Source organism: Quercus lobata, chromosome 1 (genome assembly GCF_001633185.2).
Source record: "Quercus lobata isolate SW786 chromosome 1, ValleyOak3.0 Primary Assembly, whole genome shotgun sequence".
Taxonomy (NCBI): Eukaryota; Viridiplantae; Streptophyta; class Magnoliopsida; order Fagales; family Fagaceae; genus Quercus; species Quercus lobata.
In genome coordinates this window covers 648,463-659,890 of record NC_044904.1, presented here as the reverse complement: position 1 = coordinate 659,890, position 11,428 = coordinate 648,463, and positions in this window count along the sequence as shown.

Genomic DNA, 11,428 nt, shown 5'->3' with positions numbered 1-11,428 from the left:
AGTTGATTTGAGCAGGATACTACTGGCCTACAATGCTGAAGGACACGCAAGCTTATGTCAAGTCCTACGATAAGTGCCAGAGGTTCAGCAATTTCATCAAACAATCGTCCAAAGAACTGACCCCCATGACGGCACCCTGGCCGTTCGCACAATTGGGACTAGATATCATAGGCCCATTCCCGACGACGATCAGGCAGTTAAAATTCCTAGTAATTGGCATAGACTACTTCACTAAGTGGGTAGAAGCAGAAGCCTTAGCCACCATCACGGAGAAGAACATCTGAAGTTTTGTCTGGAGGAAGGGATACCCAGAGTATTGGTTTCTGACAACGGTAAGCAATTCGACAACAGCGCATTCAGAAACTTCTGCTCGGAGCTGGGGATCAAGAATCACTACTTATCGCCCGTACACCCGCAAGCAAATGGGCAAGTCAAAGTCACGAACCGGTCCCTGCTCGAGGGGGTAAAGGGTATCTGGCCGGATGAACTACCAAGCGTCCTATGGGCATATTGGACCATGGCAAGAACACCCACTGGAGAAACACCATTTTGACTTACATATGGAAGTGAAACTGTCATTCCCGCAGAAGTGGGGCTCATAAGCTACCAGGTGGAGAGCTACGACGAGGATAAGAACGAAGAGACCATGCGCCTCCAGCTCGACCTAGTGGACGAAGTCAGAGCGGCAACAGAGCAGAGGTTGGCGCGTTATCAGAATCTCATGGCAAAACACTACAACACTAAAGTGAGGCATAGGGACTTTCAGGTCGGTAATCCTGTACTATGGAAGGTAATGGGTGCCGCTAGAGATCCTTCATAAGAAAAGCTCGGCCCCAACTGGGAAGGACCTTACAAGATCGCATCATGGCAGAGGAAGGGCACCTACCATCTCGAGACAATGGATGGACAAAAGTTGTAGCACCCATGGAATACGGAGCATCTATGAAAATACTACCAATAGAGATAATATGAAAAACAACGACGATCCCCAATTTCCCAGTTTATTTAATTTTAGCTACAATTACTAGTTTTTCTTTAATAATTTTTGCTACAATATTGGGTGCCTTTTTAAGCCCAAGGGGGCCGGTACTTTTCCATACAAATGCATTTTCTTTTTAAAGAGGAATTATTCAGACACAACCGTATTTTTCTACTTAAATTCTCAAAAAGTGGACGGACAACCGTGGGTGCAGATGACTACCAAGTCCACAAAGTGGACGGATCACCCATAGGGTGAGAATATTTACAAAGTCCACAAAGTAGACGGATCACCCATAGGGTGGAAATATTTACAAAGTCCACAAAATGGACGAATCACCCACAGGATGAGAATATTTATAAAGTCCACAAAGTGGACGGATCACCCATAGGGTGAGAATATTTACAGTCCACAAAGTGGACATATCACCCATAGGGTGGAAATATTTAAAAAGTCCACAAAGTGGACGGATCACCCATAGGGTGAGAATATTTACAAAGTCTACAAAGTAGACAGATCACCCATAGGGTGGAAATAATTACAAAGTCCACAAAGTGGACGGATAACCCATAAGGACTGAAATTGTAGTCCACAAAGTAGACGGACCACCCATAGGGCGGAAATAATCGTCAAGTCCACAAAGTGGACGGGTCACAAATAGGTTAAATTTATTATTGACCCCAAAAAATTTGAAGGACCATCTATAAATTGTAAACTCCACAAGATTGATGGATCATCCTAGACGGATGAAAAATAAAGTACACTAGGTAGGCGAATCGTCCTTGACGGGAGAAAACTCCTTAAGTCAATAAAAATGGACGGATAGAAAAAACCCACAAACTAGACGGGTAGTCCCGGACAGGTGAAACCCCTAAGCTCATAAAAATAGCGTTTATCCACCGGACAGGTGACGACTAGCCCATAAAATGGACGGATAACAACAAGTTCTAAATGGATGGACAAAAGCCCGTCAACTGCATGGATCACCCCATTAGGTGAAAATTTCCAAGTCCACAATGAAAGACGGGATAAACTACAAGGACGGTTCGTCCAAAAACTAAAACTATGCAAGTCCATAAGGATGGCCAGTTCTCCGTATAGTAAACAACTTAAGAGGACGGATATTTATGCAACTTTCAAATGATAAAGATTGATAAAGCAAGCATAAAAATTGTGAAATAAAGCAACATTGATGGATAAAACCCTCAGAGGGTAATTGTTTAATACACAAAATTAAGGATGGATTGTTTTCCAAAAAAAAAAAAAAAATCTACTTTTTAGGGTCAGCATCTTGGACATTTTATGCTGGAGCTGACTCTCCGTCGCCTTGAGCCGCCTCCTAAGCAAATAAGTCGTTTGTGTTCTCTGAGGCGATGGGCAAAGCAGACGTTTGGCCTTGATCTTCAACGATTATCATGGACACATCTAGTTCAGGGTAGGCTTTCTTAACTTAATGAAGGGCATCATCAAAACCTTGCAGGAATGAGTCCCCCAGCTCAGCCAATAAAGCGACGGAGTCAAAGTATTGTCGGACCGCTACCTCCTTAGCCTGATAGAGCTTTTCCTTCAGGTCTTGGATCTCCTTTTCTTTGACCTCCAAGGCCTTCCCTGCCTCATCCGTCTTTTGCTCAAGCTCCTTCCTTACTTGCTCAGAAAGGTCAAACTTCTTCTCCATATTAGACTTCCACTTGTTAAATTGACCCAACTCATCCTTTGTCTGCTCTGCCTTTGCTCGCACACGTTCTAGAGCCACCTCACGGTTGAGGCACCGATCCATTAAGCCCTTCATCATGACCAGGGACTGGAACAAACAAGTTAAGAGTGTTAGACAAAAACTAGGTGGAGTGGACGGGCGTAAATCAACGGAGAAAATTTACCTGTGCAATAGCAAAGGGACCCGTCTCCCCCATTGCCTCCATCGAGTGATTACCCAAATCCTCATAGTCCTCTGACGAAATAATAGATGAAAGCTTCTCCAGGGCATATTTGGAGTCGTCACGAAGGAGAGGAGGAGGCTTCTCTTGGCTTGTGGATGGGGCTTTCATTAAACCCTTGCCTGACCCATGCTTTGCTAGGGTAACGGTCTTCACACCCTCAGCCATTAACCCTACGACAGGTTCTAGATAAAATTTTTGCTGCTTAAGTGGATGATCAGATTTGGGCGGAGGTTTCCTTTTTATCGACAGAGCCGTCCCCTTAGGAACCACCTCGCCAGACTTTTTTCTTTTGACAGCCTGTGATTTTATCAGTGCCCTTCTCTTAGCATCGTCCATCTCTATAAAGAAGGATGGGTGAAGTTATTAACTGAGAATTGAAGCCATTTATGCAAAACAAAGGTTGACGAACTTACATCTGTGAATTTTTTCGTTATATCTGACGGCTTCCAGCATGGGTTCAGGACCGTCCTAATACTAGTGGATGGTATTTGGATTTAACCAACTTCGCCCAAGTCCTTTCCTCTGGCTTGGTCTTTTGAAAAATCTTCTCGAGAAAACTAAACCCCTCAACACTAACTTACGGACGCCGTCTACCTACAAAAACGGACTGTTAAAAGAGAAATCATAACTGAGCGAATATAAAAAGAAGTTTACAAATTAGGACAGATGCATATGAGATAGATCTACTACTCCCCAGGTTGTGTCAACGGGCATATATTCTGTCTCCCCTGGACGACCCATCCACCCGTCGCCCTCTAGGAAGAAGTAACGACTCTTCCAGTCTCTATTTGGGTTGGGTGTTTCAAAAATGACCTTCAACGATGGACTCCTACTAGCAAAACAATACATTCCCCTTGACCTGTCAATTTCATCTGGACGATAGCAATGAAGAAATTCACGCACCGTCAGCCTCCTAGCACCGTCTGTCATAGCACCATAAAGAATCTCCATTGCCATGAAAACCCTCCAGGCATTCGGGGATATCTGGGTGACGGACAGACTCAAATACTTTAGAAGTTCTCTATGCAGGGTACTTAACGGAAACCTAAGTCCCACCTTCAGCATCTGTTCATACACTCCGACACCTTCTACCCCCTTATAATAACATTTCTCTGATACATAGGGTAGACGGATTGAAATGTAGTCTGGAATTTAAAAATTGGCCCTAAATGTGCTGAAGTGTTTCTCCTTGATGATGGATGTGAATATATGCACCGTCCACTCTAGTAGCATGATGAACTCCCTAAGTCCATCAGCACCAATGACAGATCTCAATGGTTGAACCTCGCCGTCATCAGAAATATCCTCTAGCTCAGCCATCTCCATATCCTCATTTGTTGAGGATGAGGAAGAGGCAAACGAACTCCTCTCTTCGCCCGAACTCTCTTGGTCTTTATGATCGGATGAGTATACTTCCTCATAATCTGCCCTGTCACGAACTACTGACTGATTACTTGACGTACTAGACATTGCCTACAAGTGACGACAAAACCTAAGACTGACGAATCTAGGAGTGTTGACGAGTACGTATGAGAGATTAGCAAAATGAAAAGCACAAATGCAAGACTTGTAAAAAATAATAATAATACTCACCAAGTCTGAGTAACTGAAGGTCGACAGTTGTATAGATGACGGGTACAGATATTCGACAGAAAGCTCTCTAACAAGGTTGATGATGGCGCTCTGACAATATGTTTTAGCTAAAAAACGGAGAAATGAGGGAGGAGAAGTGTAATATATATATGTGAAATGCACGGAAGACAAAGCGACACTTCGATCCGGGACAAAATCCAATCAAAACGTGATACGTGTCATACCTCATAAATCCCTGACAACTTGTCAACAAATGATCACAATTCTTGTCGTCCTCTTGGAAAACCGTCAACTCCAAGAACCTTAAACCGTCAAACCTAAAGATATTGAACCGTCGCCCTATGTGTCCATCCACCCAAGCATGACGGACGATAGGGTGAGGGGGGCAGCTGAAGGGGTAAAAATTGGCATGACGGACGTTCATCATGATGGGCCTGACGAATCTTAGCCCATGGGCCGACAATGGGTAAGCCCAGGGCATAGCAGGAACCCTAACTTAAAATACTTGTTACACATGCTTGAAATCTGGTAGAGTCCCGAAGGAAATAGAAATCCTAGTGCAAGGAGAATTCTGGAAGATACGCGCGTTAATGAAAGACCCTCTCTACAAGGAAATGTCTTGTCCATCACGTTTGGGATTACTCAAGAGGATTCCTATAAGGAAAAGACTTCTACATCAAGGAAGAGAGGCCAACTTTCTACTACTATAAAAACCCCAATACCCTCACAATCAAGGTACGCATAATTTACCCCTCTCTAGCACTCTAGAGTTGAGAATAATTCTAACTTAACCTTTGGAGAGTATTTGGCCGGCACCACACTGATGCCCTCTATTAGATCACTTCTTTCTTCTTGCAGGTCGCTATTTCAAGTGTGCAAGGATCGTGTAGCTCACTGGTGATTTTATGGCATCATCAAAGCGGAAGAAACAAAATGAAGATTAGTTAGTAGAAAGATGTTTTAGGACCTTTCTTGATCCCTTTTTTTTGTTATATAATAAGAACTGCTTCTATACAGCTTCAAATATATCTCAATGTAATATGGAATACCATTTAGAAGCACCCAAAAAAGCACACTTAAAATCACCAGTTTAGCATGCTTACACTAAGTCACTAATACAAGTGTCACTTTAGATGGCCAACTGACACAAATAATAAGGCAGAAGTAGTGTTCTGTTGTTTTAACAGGTGATAATAATCCTTTTCAACATGTACCTCTTATGGGAACATTTAAAATATGTTACACACACACAAAACAACAACATGACTTTAAAATTAGGCTCCTAATCACTCATATAATAAACATGCATGTACAAACCAATCATCATCATCATATAATAAACATGCATGTACACACCACTCATATAATTGTATCAAGACATTTCTCAAGTGCCATGTTATAGATAAGGACTAATTAAAATTTAAAAGATAAAGACTCTTTATTTTCTTAAGTTCATTATTCCAAGACTTTCCTCTCTCTCACAAAGTACAAAACTTTTCATGTTTCTACTCACCCTTTTCACCTCTTGCACTTCTGCTACTTTATATACACTTACCCATAGTCTTTCATCTTCATGCCATAGTTTAGGTGCTTTTTGATTTTGTTTTAGCCCTCACAATTTCTTGGTTTTTTTGTCATTTTTTTTACTACTATTTAGTGTGGCATTGGTACGATCCTCAACCAAAAAAGTAAAAAAAACAATGCTTATTTTGAAGTTTTCTTTGTTGTGAATCAAGATCATCTTAACTTTAGTTGCAACCTCAAGTTTAGTTGCAGCTATTCAAAAATAAGAGCACTCTCATCAGGTGTATTTGGCATTTGACACACCAAACACCAAAAAACCCCTCTCATGAGTAGGGGTGTGTAGCCAACCCGCTAACCCGCTAAAACTGACCCGACCTAACCCAACCCACCAGGTTGGGTCGATTATTAAGGCTTGGTTGGTTAGGTTAGGTTACAAAAAAAATTTTGATAGCGGGTCGAGTTAGGTTTGGGTCATAAAATTTCAAACCCACCAAACCTGACCTGACCCGATTACCCACCCATATATTAAAAATATATTATATAATTAATAATTTTTTAGAAAATAACCGGCTCTTCCTCCTATCCTATATAAAAGTCAATATTAATGTATATTAGTTTATATATTAATGTATAACTGAGTTGGAATATTAATTCATATATTAATTTATATTTTGTTTATCAACTCAGATGGCATGTGTGATTTTTTTTTTTTTGTGCTCAATTTAATAATAATAGTAATAATAAAAAATTGTTCAACTCGACCCATGTGGGTTGGGTTGGATTTATGTGATGGGTTAAGTTGGGTCGAATTTTTTTTAACTCACCATGACGAGTTAGGTCAAAAAAACCCCCTTAACCTGATCCAATCTAACCCATGCACACCCAACTTATGAGATGTTCCAAATCTCATAATTTTTACCCCCATGTGGATGTTCCATCCTTGGGACGGTACAAATTGAGAATGCTAAAAAAAAAAAAAAAAATTTATTCATTTCTCTCTCATCCTTTTGACTTTCTTCTTCTCTCTCTCTCTTTTTTTTTTTTTTCTTTCTCCTCCACTCCTTCATCTCTGTCACTCCCTTTTCCTCTTTTCTTCTTCTTCTCCAGAAGCTTCACTTTTTTTTTCCTTTTTCTCTTTCTCTGCGCCTCTCTGTCTTTTTTTTTTTGGTCATTCTCTCTCTCTTTCTTTTTTTTTCTCCGCCTAGACTGTTGCCATTGTGGGTGGTGGTGGAGTTATTTTTTGGGTTGTTGTGGATTTTTTTTTTTTTTTTTTCAGTTGTGGTTTTTATTTATTTATTTATTTATATATATATAAAGTGGTGTTGGTGGATGTGGGTTTGTGCCAGTGGTGGCTATCGGTGTTGTTGCGGTAGTGGTTGTTGGTGGCCGTTGTTGTGGCAGATTGTCAAGTAATATATTCTTGTATAGCTCTTTTTGTCAAAGGAGTGGCCTTTAGTGAAGTCTTTGTGATTTAAAGTGATAATATGATCTAGTGTTCTGGCTTTCATTACTGTGATGCTTTATTAACTTCCCATTTGAAAAAGTCAGTGATGCACTAGTCATCTCTAGAATTATTTGATTTGTTCCAGATATATACATATTTCTTGGCGTCCTTATTTTCCTTAGGTGGATGGATAGATTTGGTTTAGTTATTTTAGTATGTTCATGAATGCAATTACTTGTATTAAGATTTCTTCATCTATTTAAATTTTAATTAAGTAAATTTCAAGAGAAGAATAACTTATGAATGAAATTAGCTAGGGTTGTCTTCTTTTTTTCTTTTCAAATTTTAAGATTTTCTTATGTAATCATCATGACGTCAAGGGCTTCAATATATATATATATATATATATATATATATAAAAGTTGCGTAAATTTAAATCTTAGGAAAAAAAAGAACTTTTTTCTGTGAAATTTAAATTAATAGGCTTCAGTTCATGAGACGTATTTCTTAAGTTCTTGCCTTTTACAGTTTACTTGTTTTGGGCGGTTAACCCAGTAAGTAAAGTGTAAATTGGGAAGTAGCGCATGTGCAAAAGTCCTAGCTCTAGGGGTATCTCATAGCCTAGCTTACGGCAGAGATATTTTGGCCAAGAATGAGACGCATCACACATCGAGTAAACCAGAGATGGTATAAACTTCAGTTAAATTCTACCATCTCTTTTGGCATGTTAACACCGTCTAATAAATTCTTGTTAAAATTCCTCTAAAAAAAAAAAAACTTCTTGTTAAAAAATATTGTAATTATTATGAACCCTTGTAATATAAATTGTAGAAGGAAAAATTTGTGAAACCAACTATAGATTGTTTTATTTAGGGTTTTAGGAGTTAGCTATTTGTAAAAGTGTGTTTTTGAAAATTTTATTGTTAAAATCACAATTAAGTATTTGGTAAAACTTTTTAAAGGTATTGTTACTGTCAATTGAGTTTTTGGATAATTGACCAGAAATTAGTCTTTTTTAGTGATAAAATGACCAAAAAGGACCTAATTTTGCTGTTAAGGTTTGTTGGGTTCTGATATAGTGTTTTTTGGGTAAATTTCAATGAAAGCTCTATTGGTTCTTACGGTATTTTTTGGGTTTTTTTTTTTTTTTGGTTGTGAGTTTCTAAATGATTATGAGTATATTTATGGGTTTTTCAAGGTTTGTGATATCTGTCGATCAGTGGGTTTTGAACTAAAGCTTTTAGTGGGTACATGAGTTTAGTGGCCAATGGGTTTGTGTTATATATTTACACTGTGTTTGGTTGGGGTGAATTTAGGAAGGATGGAAAACATAGGGAGGAAAATAGAGTGGAAAATAGTATTTTTCACTGTTTGGCAAACGAAAGAAAATAGAGAGGAAGGAAAACCCAGGAGAAAATTTTCTCTCCCGGGCCCACAAATTTTTTCCTCCCAAATCGGGAGGAAAACCCTAAAGAGAAAGAGATAAGGGAAAAATAAAATAAAGAATAAGAAATTGAGAAATGCTACTACAATATTTTTACAATAATTCTTAAGTGGGGGGTTGTTATTAACTATTACGGATGAAAAGAAATATTTAAGTGAAGTGTTCAAATTAAAATCAGTAATAACTTACCATATATAATTTATTGTGAAAGCATTACGAAAAATGTTATGAACATAACATTTCTCATTGAAAAATATAATTGTTGGTAAATTTTATACTATTTAATGAGTACAAATAAATCTATTTCTTACCTATTATGTAACAAGGGTATAATAGTCAATTTATATAAACTAAATTTTCTATCCTCTCACTTTTCTTTTCAACCAAACAAAAGAGTTTTCCACCTTCCCACTTTTCCATCCCTACAACCAAACACACACGAGAGAAAACTAAATATTTTCTATCCTCCCACTTTTCCATCCTCCCACTAATTTTCCATCCTCCCACTTTTCCACTCCTCCAACCAAACGGACCCTTAATCAAATTACAAACTCAAATCAAAATTTTAAAACTAATCAAATTAGAACCCAAAAAAAAAAGAGCAAAACTGTCCCATCTGAGCCTCAGTGGGAAGAGGACATGCAGTGGTGCTTCTTGAATGCTCTGGAGTAGACGTAGTGCTAGAGAAGAAAAGGAAAAAGAAAAGTGAAGATGGAAGATACAGCTCTAGACGAAGTGCTAGAGAAGAAAAGAAAAAAGAAAAGTGAAGATAAGAGGAAAAGCTCCAGACAAGTGAAGATAAAAAGAAAAAAAGAAAAGTGAAGATAGAGACAAGGGAAAGGTGTGGAGGAGAAAAAAAGAGGAAAAAAAAAAAAACAAAAGGCACTTGCAGATGAAAAAAAAAAAAAAAAAGGAGAAAGAGATAAGGGAAAAATAAAATAAAGGATAAGAAATTGAGAAATGCTACTACAATATTTTTACAATAATTCTTAAGTGGTGGATTGTTACTAACTAATACGGATGAAAAGAAATATTTAAGTGATATGTTTAAATTAAAATTAGTAATAACTTACCACATATAATTTATTGTGAAAGTATTATAAAAAATGTTGTGGACGTAACATTTCTCATTGAAAAATATGATTGTTGGTAAATTTTATATTATTTAATGAGTACAAATAGATCTATTTCTTATCTATTATATAACAAAGGTATAATAGTCAATTTATATAAACTACATTTTCTATCCTTTTACTTTTCTTTTCAACCAAACAAAAGAGTTTTCTACCCTCCCACTTTTCTATCCCTCCAACCAAACACACACGAGGGAAAACTAAATATTTTCTATCCTCCCACTAATTTTCCATTCTCCCACTTTTTCACTCCTCCAACCAAACGGACCCTTAATTAAAATACAAACTCAAATCAAAATTTTAAAACTAATCAAATTAGAACCAAAAAAAAAAAGAGCAAAACTGACCCATCTGAGCCTTAGTGGGAAGAGGATATGCAGTGGTGCTTCTTGAATGCTCTGGAGTAGACGTAATGCAAGAGAAGAAAAGAAAAAAGAAAAGTGAAGATAAGAGGAAAAGCTCCAGACAAGTGAAGATAAAAAGAAAAAAGAAAAGTGAAGATAAGAGGAAAAATAAAATAAAGAGAAAGAGATAAGGGAAAAATAAAATAAAGGATAAGAAATTGAGAAATGCTACTACAATATTTTTACAATAATTCTTAAGTGGTGGGTTGTTACTAACTAATACGGATGAAAAGAAATATTTAAGTGATGTGTTCAAATTAAAATCAATAATGACTTACCACATATAATTTATTGTGAAAGTATTACGAAAAATGTTGTGCACGTAACATTTCTCATTGAAAAATATAATTGTTGGTAAATTTTATATTATTTAATGAGTACAAATAAATCTATTTCTTACCTATTATGTAACAAGGGTATAATAGTCAATTTATATAAACTACATTTTCTATCCTCTCACTTTTCTTTTCAACCAAATAAAAGAGTTTTCCACATTCCCACTTTTTCATCCCTCTAACCAAACACACACGAAAGGAAACTAAATATTTTCTATCCTCCCACTAATTTTTCATCCTCCCACTTTTCCACTCCTCTAACCAAACGGACCCTTATTCAAAATACAAACTTAAATCAAAATTTTAAAACTAATCAAATTAGAACCAAAAAAAAAAAAAGGAGCAAATCTGACCCATCTAAGCCTCAGTGGGAAGAGGACATGCAGTGGTGCTTCACTCTGGAGTAGACGTAGTGCTAGAGAAGAAAAGGAAAAAGAAAAGTGAAGATTGAAGATACAGCTCTAGACTAAGAGCTAGAGAAGAAAAGAAAAATGAAAAGTGAAGATAAGAGGAAAAGCTCCAGACAAGTGAAGATAAAAAGAAAAAAAAGAAAAGTAAAGATAGAGACAAGGGAAAGGTGTGGAGGAGAAAAAAAGAGGAAAAAAAAAAAGAGATAAGGGAAAAATAAAATAAAA